This window comes from Cuculus canorus, chromosome 2 (genome assembly GCF_017976375.1).
Source record: "Cuculus canorus isolate bCucCan1 chromosome 2, bCucCan1.pri, whole genome shotgun sequence".
Lineage (NCBI taxonomy): Eukaryota > Metazoa > Chordata > Aves > Cuculiformes > Cuculidae > Cuculus > Cuculus canorus.
Window position 1 is genome coordinate 98,438,886 of NC_071402.1, and position 11,763 is coordinate 98,450,648.

The 11,763-nt window shown below is 53.6% G+C and overlaps 1 pseudogene; it reads left to right on the forward strand.

Moving 5' to 3' along the window:
* On the forward strand, positions 1 to 3,145 carry LOC128851498 (olfactory receptor 14J1-like; annotated as a pseudogene).
* Positions 3,146 to 11,763: the final 8,618 nt, after the last annotated feature.

Here is an 11,763-nt window from a genome sequence, read left to right on the forward strand (position 1 = left end):
GATGAGCTTTGGAGCAGGGCTTCACTGATGTACGGCCACAGGGACAGGGCACAGGCAGCTGCCTTCACCCAGGGATGTCTGCAGGGTGTGGAGCTGGGGGTGCACTCAGGGGTGCCCCGGGCTGTCCTTGAGATCGTGTCACTACCCCCCAGGCTCCGAGTGCCGGGGCAGGGACTCTGCCGCCTGCCAGGGGCAGCTCAGCCTGCCCGGGAGCTCCCCATGCTGGTACAAAGAGAAGCTGTGGGTGGAAAAAGCAACTCCTGGCAGGAGAGAGGCTTTATGCTTCTAAGAGGGTCCTGGGTGAGTCAGAGCTGCTCACAGTTCCTGATCATCCCAGGACATTTCTGAAGGGACATTTCAAGAGGAAGGTCAATGCAGGGATTATGTTACAGATAAGGAGCTTTCCTGAATCTGTCATTTCAGTTACCTGCTCTTGGGGAATTGGGGAAGAAATGGAAAAAAAGAGGCTCTCCTTCTTGAACAAGAGACTGAGACTGCTGAGCTGTAAGGATGAGTACCCAGTAGGTCTGGTAGGAGCTCCTGCACTGCCTGTGGACAGCACCAGCATCACCTCTGCTGGACCCCGCAGGGTTCTCCTGTCCTGCCCTGTTCAACCTGCAAACAGGAACCCACAGCCAGGCAGTGCCCTGCAAACAGGCAGCTTTGTGTAGGGGAGCGCACAGAGGTTGGGATGGGGTTGGAGAGCACTGACAGGGAAAAGACATGGGGCAGGGAAACACCTCTCAGGGTGAGAATGTCCAAGCAGCAGGGATGGGGTCATGGAATGAGAGGAATCTAAAACCAGAGAAGTGGCAGGAAGACCAGAGAAAATGCCATGTGATCCTCTCCAGTGCAGCCCCTTCCTCTGAGCAAGCCCCCTGCCTCCTCTCCCACCCAGCAAAGCCTCTGCCCTCAGGGCTCTGGGCTCCAAGGCTGAACCCCCTCCTCTGCAGCCACAGCTCCAGTGCCCTCTCCAGAGCCCAGGGGCTGAGAGCAACTGCCCGGCAAGGTTGGTGTCTGGGAGGGGGTGAGCACAGCTGGGGAAGGGGAACGCTGTCGGCGTGCCCGGCTGCCTCTGCCCTGGCCTCTCACAGCCAGACCCTCACTCTGTTCCTCCCTGTTTTCCCCCTGTCTCTGTTCTCGCTGTTCTCTCCTTGTTGCTGCCAGGCTCTCTGGGGATGGGAGCTGCAGCTGCAGAGTCACCCACTGCCCTGGTGGCTCCTTTCCTGCACTTGTGTCCATGGGAACCCGATGTCCCAGCTTTCCTGTAAGCTGTGGGGCTGAGGGCAATGCAGTCAGTGGGACTGGGGAAGGACCTGAATCTGCCTTCATCAAATGCCATCCTGAGGACACTTGACTCTCCTTGAGGTTTCCTTCCAAGCTGTGAGCTTTCCTCCAGGGTGCAAACCTGTTCTGTTACGTCTTTGTATTTCCTGCAAGCCCCATGGAGAAGAGATGCTATGAGAGAGACAATGCTGATGGGTTTGTGAATTGACACATGTGTCCCGGGCTAAAAGTGGGTGCTGAGACCTTAGGCAAGGGTGTGATCTCCCTCCATCCCAGAGAGGTGCAAGCCCAGGGTAGCTGGGAATAAGAGAGAGGGACAGTGCAGCTCCCCTCCCTCTGCACTGAGCCACAGGCAATGCTCTCACCTCGCAGGACTCCCACTGTTCTCTGTGAGTGCAGCGAAGATGCTGAGGGTTTCTGACATCCAAGAACATTCCTCAGGTGTCAGAAAGAGTTGTAAAACCCCAGCCTGCCTTCAGCTCCTCTCAGCTCCTCATTGTGGCTATGCAGATGCTGCCAGGCCCTTCTGCACCAGGAGCACTTCCCCAGGACAAAGCTGAACCCCAGCAGTGTCCCCTGTCCCCACCGTCCCCATCACCCCCTGCTGCAGAGCAGGGCTGACTCCTCGCAGCCAGCGGGCAGAGGCCCTGCTCCTCCCGGCACATTCAGCCGGCACCGAGCAGGGCTCCAGGCTCGGAGCTGAAGGAAGGGCTGCGAGAGAAGGGACAGTGTGTGTGCATCAGGGGAGGGGAATGAGAGATGGCTTTGATTTGGCTCAGGAAATTCTCCCCTAACTTGTCACTGTCCTTTCCTCCTCTGACAGTGCCCCATGGCCAGAGGCAGCAGATGTCCAACAGCAGCTCCATCACCCAGTTCCTCCTCCTGGCATTCGCAGACACACGGGAGCTGCAGCTCTTGCACTTCTGGCTCTTCCTGGGCATCTACCTGGCTGCCCTCCTGGGCAACGGCCTCATCATCACCACCATAGCCTGTGACCACCACCTCCACACCCCCATGTACTTCTTCCTCCTCAACCTCTCCCTACTCGATCTGGGCTCCATCTCCACCACTGTCCCCAAATCCATGGCCAATTCCCTCTGGGACACCAAAGGCTATTTCCTATGCAGGATGTGTTGCCCAAGTCTTTCTCTATGTCTTTCTCATTACAGCAGAGTATTCTCTTCTCACCATCATGTCCTACGACCGCTACGTTGCCATCTGCAAACCCCTGCACTACGGGACCCTCCTGGGCAGCAGAGCTTGTGTCCACATGGCAGCAGCTGCCTGGGGCGCTGGGTTTCTCAATGCTCTGCTGCACACGGCCAATACATTTTCCCTGCCCCTCTGCCAGGGCAATGCTCTGCACCAGTTCTTCTGTGAAGTCCCACAGATCCTCAAGCTCTCCTGCTCACACTCCTACCTCAGGGAAGCCGGGCTTATTGTGTTTAAGTATCTGTTTAGCATTCGGCTGTTTTGTTTACATTGTGGTGTCCTATGTGCAGATCTTCAGGGCTGTGCTGAGGATCCCCTCTGAGCAGGGACGGCACAAAGCCTTTTCCACGTGCCTCCCTCACCTGGCCGTGGTCTCCCTGTTTATCAGCACTGCAGCATTTGCCGACCTGAAGCCCCTCTCCACCTCCTCTCCACCCTTGGACCTTATAGGTGTCATTTCTGTACTCAGTGGTGCCTCCAGCACTGAACCCCCTCATCTACAGCTTGAGGAACCAGCAGCTCAAGGATGCCGTGTGGAAACTCATAACTGGATGGTTCTCTGAAGCAATGCACTGCTCATCATCTTCTGCATAGCAGTTACCATGCAACTCATGGCAGGCCCAGACTGGCTTCTGAATTTGTTGGTGGTGTTGCTGGTTTTTAATTGGGATAATGTTGTCCTCCTTGTTTTAAGCTTCTGTCTTCTCTTTTCTTACTGATTGTCCTGTGTAAATGAGGAGTTGTGCTCTCTGTGTGTTTAAACAAAATAAAGGGATAATTCAACGACTTCAAATCCAGCTTTTGTGGCCCCAAATCCTCTCTTGCCCCCTGAAAGCTGACCCTGAACCCTAAAACCTGACCCTGAACCCTAAAACCTGACCCCAAACCCCCAAACCACAACCCTGAACCCCAAAATCCACCCCTTGCCCCCCAAAATCCACCCCAAACACCAATCCCAATCCCGCAAATCTACTCCTGCAACCCTAAATCCACTCCCGAACCCCAAAATCTACCCCCGAGGGTTTGGATGGGTTTTGGGGTCCCCAGGGCCTTTGAGGGTGCTGGGGTTCCCTGAAGCTTTGGGGTGGATTTGGGGGAGGTGGAGTGGGACTTTTGGGGTCTCCTCAGGGTGTGAGGGGTGCTGATGGGGAGGAGCTGGGGTAGGTTTTGGGGACTCCTGAAAGTTTGGTAAGGTTTTGGGGTCCCTGGAAGCCTTTGGGGAACGGCTGGGGGATTGTGGTGGGGCTTTTGGTGTTCTGTGAGGGTTTGGTGGGGCTGGGATGGGGTTGGGGGTTCCTGGGGGCTTGCCAAGGGGTATTGGGAGGGCTGGAGTGGAGATTTGTGGGCCTCAATGACAGCAGAGCAGCCTGCCCCACACAAGGGCCTGCAGAAAGACGTTTCTCTTCCTCATGGATTCTTCTCTGCAGGCACAGAAATGACCCCTTGCTCTTCTCCAGGACATCCCTTTCCCCAGGGCATTGTGTCCAGGCTGGCCTGGCTGCCAGTCCTGGTTCCCTCTCTGTGCAGTCCACAAGGCCACTTTTGTCACCCAGCCGTCTAAGTTCGGGCCCTTCTATGTCCTATCTGTTTTATGACCTGAATCTTCTATCAGTCTTTTGTGAACCTACTCTTCTATAATCCTGCTTTTCTACGACCCTTCTGTGACCCGACTCTTCTAGGACCCTACTTCTACCCTTCTGTGATCCAGCTCATCTCTGACCCATCTGGGACACTTCTGAGATCTCACTCCTGTGACTTTTCCATGACCCAACTCTTCTCTGAGTCAACACTTCTATGATCTGATCATTTTCATTCACTTCTCTCACCTCACCCTTGTATGACTCAACACATCTATGACCCTTCTATGTCCAGAGTCTTACATGACACTGCTCTTCAGCGACCTCATTTCTCTATTAATCTTCTATGAGATGACATTTTTATGATCGCACCCTTCTATTAGCCAACCCTTCTCTAATAATTCTACACCCTGAGTCTTCTTCCATCCCTCTTTAACCCAACAATTCTATGACCCCACTCCTGGATGACTCCTCTCTGGCCCTTCTGTTACCCGAATCTACTATGAATAAATGATTCTATGACTGACACTTCCATGACTGTTCAGTGACCCAACCCTTCTTTGACCTGAACATTCTATGACCTGACTGTTCTCTGACCCTTCTGTCGACGCGGTTCAGAGGCAGACAGGGTAAGTGCTGCAGCCGGGCACTAGATCGAGGTGGAAGGTGGTTGAGGGAGCAGGGGAAGCCCAGGAACCCTGGAGGGAGCCCGGCAGATGGGTACACGAATGGAGATGATGTGATTGAGAGTAGCCCTGCAGAGTAGGACTTCGGGGTTCTGGTCAATGAGAAGCTCGATATAAGCCAGCAGTGTGTGCTCACAGCTCAGAAGGCCAACAGTATCCTGGGCTGCATTAAAAGAAGCGTGGGCAGCAGGTGGAGGGAAGTGATTCTGCCCCTCTATTCCTCTCTTGGGAGACCTCATCTGGAATTCTGGCTCCAGTTCTGGAATCCTCAACAGGATTTCTCAACACCTCCAGGGTTGGGACAGCCACAACTTCCCTGGGCAACCTGTGCCAGTGTCTCACCACCCTCATGGGGAAGAAATTCACCCCAATGTCTAGTCTAAAACTGCCCCTTTCCAGTTTATACCCGTTCCCCCTCATCCTGTCACCACAACTGTTTAAAAACAGCCCCTCTCCAGCTTTCTTGTAGCCCCTTTAGGTACTGGAATGTCGCTAGAAGACCTCCTCGGAGCCTTCTCTTCTCTAGGCTGAACAAACCCAACTCTCTCAGTCTGTCCTCGTAGGGAAGGTGCTCCAGCCCTCTGATCGCCTTTGTAGCCTCCTCTGGACCCGTTCCAACAGCTCCATCTCCCTCTTACGTTGAGGATTCCAGAACTGGACACAGGATTCCAGATGAGGTCTCCCAAGAGAGGAATAGAGGGGCAGAATCACTTCCCTGCACCTGCTGCCCACACTTCTTTTGATGCAGCCCAGGATACTGTTGGCCTTCTGGGCCGTGAGTGCACACTGCCGGCTCATGTCGAGCTTCTCAGTGTCCAGCACCCTCCTCTGCAGGGCTGCTCTCAATCACATCATCACCCATCGTGTACCCACATGCCAGAGAGGAGTCATCCAGGTGTGGGGTCATAGAGTGGTTGGGTCGTACAGGGATTGAAGAAGACTCGGAGTATAGAATTGTTAGAAAAGAGTTGGCTAATAGAAGAGTGTGGTCATAAAAATGTCATCTCATAGAAGATTAATAGAAAAATGAGGTCCCTGAAGAGCAGTTTCATGTAAGACTCTGGACATAGAGGGTCATAGAAGTCTTGGGTCCTACAAGGCTCAGGTCGTAGAACGGTGATAAAATGCTCAGGTCATAGAAGTATTGACTCAGAGAAGAGTTGGGTCATGCAAAATTCACAGGAGTGAGATCTTAGAAGTGTCATAGAAGGGTCAGAGGAGAGCTGGGTCACAGAATGGTAGAAGTAGGGTTATAGAAGGGCTGGATCACAGAAGGGTAGAAGTGGGGTCATAGAAGAGTAAGGTCACAGAAGGATCATAGAAAATTTGGATTATAGAAGAGTAGGTTCACAAAAGAGTGATAGAAAGGTTACGCCATACAATATTCAGGACACAGAAGGGCCTGAACTTGAAGGCTGAGTCATAAAAATGGCCTTTTGGGCTTCACAGAGAGGGAACCAGGACTGGCAGCCAGGCCAGCCTGGACATGCTGCCCTGGGGAAAGGAAAGGGATGTCCTGGAGAAGAGCAAGGGATCATTTCTGTGTGTGTAGAGAAGAATCCAGGAGAAAGAGAAACCCCTTTCTGCAGGCCCTCGTGTGGGGCAGGCTGCTCTGCTGCTGAGCTCAGGCTCTTGTCCTGGCTTGGGCAGAGGGGCTGGCACGGAGCGGGCACAGTCACTCTGTGGTGGCCTCTGCTGGATTGAAACCAGGAGTCCTGGATTTCCACTGCTCTCCCTGTCCTTGTGCTGGGTCAAGCCTCCAGCCCTGCAGCTGTGGGGGAGGCTGAGACCCACTCAGGGGAGAGCCCAGAGCTCTGCTGCACCCTGTGGTGGTCACTGCCGTGGGGCCAGCCCAGACTGGGCTGCTCTGTGGGGCTGGAGAGAAAGCAGGGCTGTGGGGAGAGCTGGGAAGGGCTGGGCTGAGCTGGAAAGTGCCCGGGAGAGGACACCACCAATGCTGGCTGAGCTGTGTGACCATGCAGGGGGAGGACACGCTGCAGCGGGTGGGAGGGGCAGAGCCCAGCCCTGCAGGGGATGGAGAAGGGAGGCAAAAACCCGTTTATGTGCATATATAGAAATTTCCAGAAATTGTAATAACTTCATGCAGTCCTGGCAGGCAGGAGAAATGGTAAAGTGCCCGAGGCACCCCCTTACTGTAAGGGATTTGTGGTTGTGATGCTGCAGGGGCAACAGAAGGAATACAAGGAATTTGCCCCAGAGATGCTGCCAGCAGATCCTGGCAGGTGCCAAAGTGTAAAGGACCTGTGTTGCTCCCTTACCATAAGGGGTTTCCCCAGTGACTCTGCCAGCACGGTCCTGGCCTGAGGAGGCTCCCCTGTGTTTCCACCCGCATCCAAGCCCTCTCCGTGGACAGGTGCTGTGGGTGCTTGGGCAGAGGTCCTTTCCCAGCCGTGTTGCTGCTGCTGCCCTGTCACCTCCAGAGACAGAACTGACCTCACCGTCCCCTTCACAGACGTTTCCTACTGGATTCTGAGTTTCTGAGAGACAATTGACACCCTAACCCCTTACTCATCCATCACCTCCTTATGGCTCAGGACATGAATGCATAAAATACGCTTGCCCCACATCATGAGGAATGGACAGAGTGGCCTTGGTTCATGGTGGGACATCCAAGTGCTATAATGAGACGATTTCCCATGTCTTGTTACTTCCAATGAGAAGTGACTTTGAGGCAACATCTGTCCCACAGATCTTCATGGAACCCGAAGAAATTGCTGTTTGTACACACTCAAGTTCATCTCACATCACACACATGATATGTGTGCTCACATCTGATCTGTACAACACAAACATGCACTGTGACCTCATCATTGCGTGTCCTCTCATGGAAAAACAAAGCACCTCCCCAAGATGGGATGAGAGGGCAGTGCTGGGAATGGTGGTTGTGAAGGGCTACATTAGGATTATTGCCCTGGGGCAGCTTCTGTGTACTGCCCAGTGCAAGTGGGCACAGACCAGACCCTGCTCTGCTGGTCCCTCAGGTCTCTTGCAGGGTGCCCGGCTGTAAGAGCACACTGCTGCCTGCTCCAGCCCTGCACACCGACACTCATTAGCTGAACACTGGTGTTCTCAGATCTGCACCACGTTGTTGAGTGAGTTCCTGAAAGAAACTTTAGAAGAAGCCCTGAGCCTTCAGGCACCGCCCTGAGGAGATCCCCTCTCTTCATGGAAAGGCTGTTGTGGAGGCAGCTCTGTCCCACCAGTGCCCACTGCCTGTCCCTGCCTGCGGGCACAGCACTGCCACGCAGCACGGCTGTGACCAAGCTCAGAGCCCTCAGGCCTTGCAGCAAGGCAAGGGATGAGGAGGAGAGTGTGGAAGTGGGGAGAGAACAGCTCTGGGAGACCCAGCGCTGGTGCCTGGCAGTGCTGCTGTGCCGGGACTCTTTTCCTCTCCAGCCATGAACACAGGAACTGTCCCTGCAGCTCCAGAAAGGCCTTGGAGGAAGGGTGTATGGAAGAAACAAGGTAATGAATGGACCGTTTCTTACAAATACAAAGAACATTGGTTGCTGTTTACTCAGTTACTTGGTTACAAAAGTAAAGCAGAGAGTGAATTTAAAAGGGCCATGAAAGCAAAGATTTCAAGAAAAGCAACACCACCACCAATAAAAGAAGGCAGTGTGGGCTGCAACCAGTCACGTTATAACTGCTGAGAAGCAGAAGTTCAGGAGTTCATTGCTTCAGGGAAACATCCAGTTATCAGTTTCCACGCTGCATCCTTGAGCTGCTGGTTCCTCCAGCTGTAGATGAGGGGGTTCAGTGCTGGAGGAACCACAGAGTAGAGAAACGACACCACCAGGTCCAGGGATGGGGAGACTGAAGCAGGCTTCAGGTCGGCAAAACTGGCAGGTGCTGAGAAACAGGGAGACCACGGCCAGGTGAGGGAGGCACGTGGAAAGGGATTTGTGCCGTCCCTGCTCAGAGGGGATCCTCAGCACAGCCCTGAAGATCTGCACATAGGACACCACAATGAAAACAAAACAGCCAAATGCTACCAATAGACTGACCACAATAAGCCCGGCTTCCCTGAGGTAGGAGTGTGAGCAGGAGAGCTTGAGGATCTGTGGGACTTCACAGAAGAACTGGTGCAGAGCAATTGCCCTGGCAGAGGGGCAGGGAAAATGTATTGGCTGTGAGCAGGAGAGCAGTGAGAAACCCAGCGCCCCAGGCAGCTGCTGCCATGTGGACACAAGCTCTGCTGCCCAGGAGGGTCCCGTAGTGCAGGGGTTTGCAGATGGCAACGTAGCGGTCATAGGACATGATGGTGAGAAGAGAATACTCTGCTGTAATGAGGAAGACATAGAGAAAGACTTGGGCAACACATCCTGCATAGGAAATGGCCTTGGTGTTCCAGAGGGAATTGGCCATGGATTTGGGGACAGTGGTGGAGATGCAGCCCAGGTCGAGGAGGGAGAGATTGAGGAGGAAGAAGTACATGGGGGTGTGGAGGTGGTGGTCACAGGCGATGGTGGTGATGATGAGGCCGTTGTCCAGGAGGGCAGCCAGGTAGATGCCCAGGAAGAGCCAGAAGTGCAAGAGCTGCAGCTCCCGTGTGTCCATGAATGCCAGGAGGAGGAACTGTGTGATGGAGCTGCTGTTGGACATCTGCTGCCTCTGGGCATGGGGCACTGTCAGAAGGAAAAAACAGAGACCAGCTAGAGGAGAGTTCTGAGACCAAAATCCAAGTTATTACTCATAGAAGCACCCCTCAACTGCCTCTTCCCAGAAATAGGACGTTTGGCAGGTCCCTTTCACAAGGTCTGGTTTCTCCTTGCTGAGGTCACCCCAGGGAGCAGGAGGCTGTGATATGGGCTCTGCAGGAGTTATTCCTGGCATACATCAACAGGGGAATGGAACACAGGGTGAATTCAGGATGAATCCACTCCTGGTATTAAAGTGCTTTCCAGCATTTTCACTCCCCATTCACCCAACTGCAGTGTAGAGCTGCGGGGATTTTGGTTTGTGTTTTCTGTTCTGCTTGCCCCAACACAGCTCAGGATGGTTTTGATGCAGAAACTCCTGGCTTTTCTGCTGCACTCCAAGTGAATCTCATGGGTCCTGGCAGGAAAACTGACTGTCCCTTCATGCACAGTATGTGGTAGATGCCCAGGAAGAGACAGAATTGCAGGAACTGTAGCTCCTGTAGCTCCTGGGGCTCCTGCGAATGCCAGGAGGGTGAATTGGGCGATGGATCTGTTGTTGCACATCTGATCCTTTTGCTCATGTGTTGCTGTCAAAGGAAGACATCACACTCAGATGTCAGGGCTGCTCTGAGAAAAGCTCTTTCCATTCTGTGCCCCTCTAAGAGTACTCAAACACAGATCATCTCTCCCCTACCTCTCAGGACCTTCACCCATCTCCCTGGCTGCCGTTCTGGTCTGTGCGGGCTGAATGTGTCATTAAGAGCAGGGCTCTGCCCATGAGCCCCCTCCTCACAGACCCCATGAGCTGCAGGCTGTGCCAGCTTTAGGAGATGCCACCAGGAACCACACCTGCATTGTCCTGTGCCCAGACTTACCGTGTCCAGGACTATGAAGATTTCTCCTCCAGTCAGCTCTCAGTCATCAGTTGGGAAACCCTGACCACGGTCGAGCTCTCTCTCTGCCTTGTTCATCTCTCTGCGAAACCCCGGGAGTGCCCTCAGCCCTGCTGGGCTTTGCAGAAGAGCGGCTCCTGGGCAGAGCTGGCTCTTTGTACCACTGCCCACTTGCCAGGAGCTCCCTCTGTCCCAGGAGCTCAGCCCAGCTCAGCAGCAGAGGAGCAGCCCAAGGCATTTTAATGACCCCTCCTGTGGGTTTGACGCTGAGTCCATGAACCTCAGCACCTTAGTGGAAGCTGAAGAAACTGCTCAAGAAGTCAGATTCAAACTCCAAAGTTTCTTCTACTGTTAATAGGTCCCACTGAGGTCACTGATGGAAAAGCATCTCCAGGGCCCAGTTAGAGCAGAAACCTGGTGGCACTGATGAATGACTGTGAAAAACAAGGTAAAGGTGGCTCTGCTGCTGTGTGAACCTGGATGTGTTTCATTAATCCAAAGGTCGCAGCTCTGATCCCATTAACCAAAGGGCTAAAGCCTGACTCTCAGCCTCTGGAAAGGAGATGCTGTCCCTCACTCATCCCTCAGGGCTCTTCCTGGGATGTGGAGATGGGCAATGCCAGGGACTGGACTATGATACAACAGCTCCCAGGCTCCTATGTTTGGACAAGGAGTCAATTGGGTCCCAGGGCCAGAAGGACTGGTTGTCTCCTCATAGGTATCAGTGGTAGAGACAGCAGCCATCACCAAAGTCATGAAAAGGCTGCTCTGGTAGGGAGCTTTCACCTTTTCCCCATCCCTCTGTCCTCTCCACCACAGGGTGTTCCATGACATAGCATCTCCTGTGCCTCCTGCCCTTGAGGCTGCAGTCATCTCCCCGGCTGCCCCACCTTGCTGTCACCTTCCTTTGCTGATATCTCTCTGTCCTCCCTGGCTCTTCTTGAGACACAAAACCTTGGGCTTATTCAGACTCCTTCTGGGTGACGTGTGGCACCACAGTAAAGCCCTTGGAGTGATATTTCTTCCTTCTTGGGTCCAATCTGGACCTCCCCTGCAACAGCTTTGTGGCATCATTTTTTTCTCATGCCGTTTTCCACTGTGAAGAAAATCTCCACCATCTCCAAAACCACCCTTGAAGCCCTCTCGGGTAACTCCTGGACTGTGTGCAGTCTCCACGCTGCTGAGCACAGGTCCCACTGGTCCTGTGCTTGAGGAGTCCAAACCTCATCTCGGAAGACCTCTGGGCACTCTCCACAGTGTTTGGAGGTGAAATCATAGTGGCCACAGCCCAAGAAAGATGGAGTGGGACGTTTTTCCGAGGCCTGTAGTGGCAGGACAAGGGGAAATGGCTTTAAACTGGAAGAGGGGAGATTTAGATTGGATACAAGGAAGAAAGATTTTACAATGAGGGTGGCGGGAGACTGGAATGGGTTGCCCAGAGAAG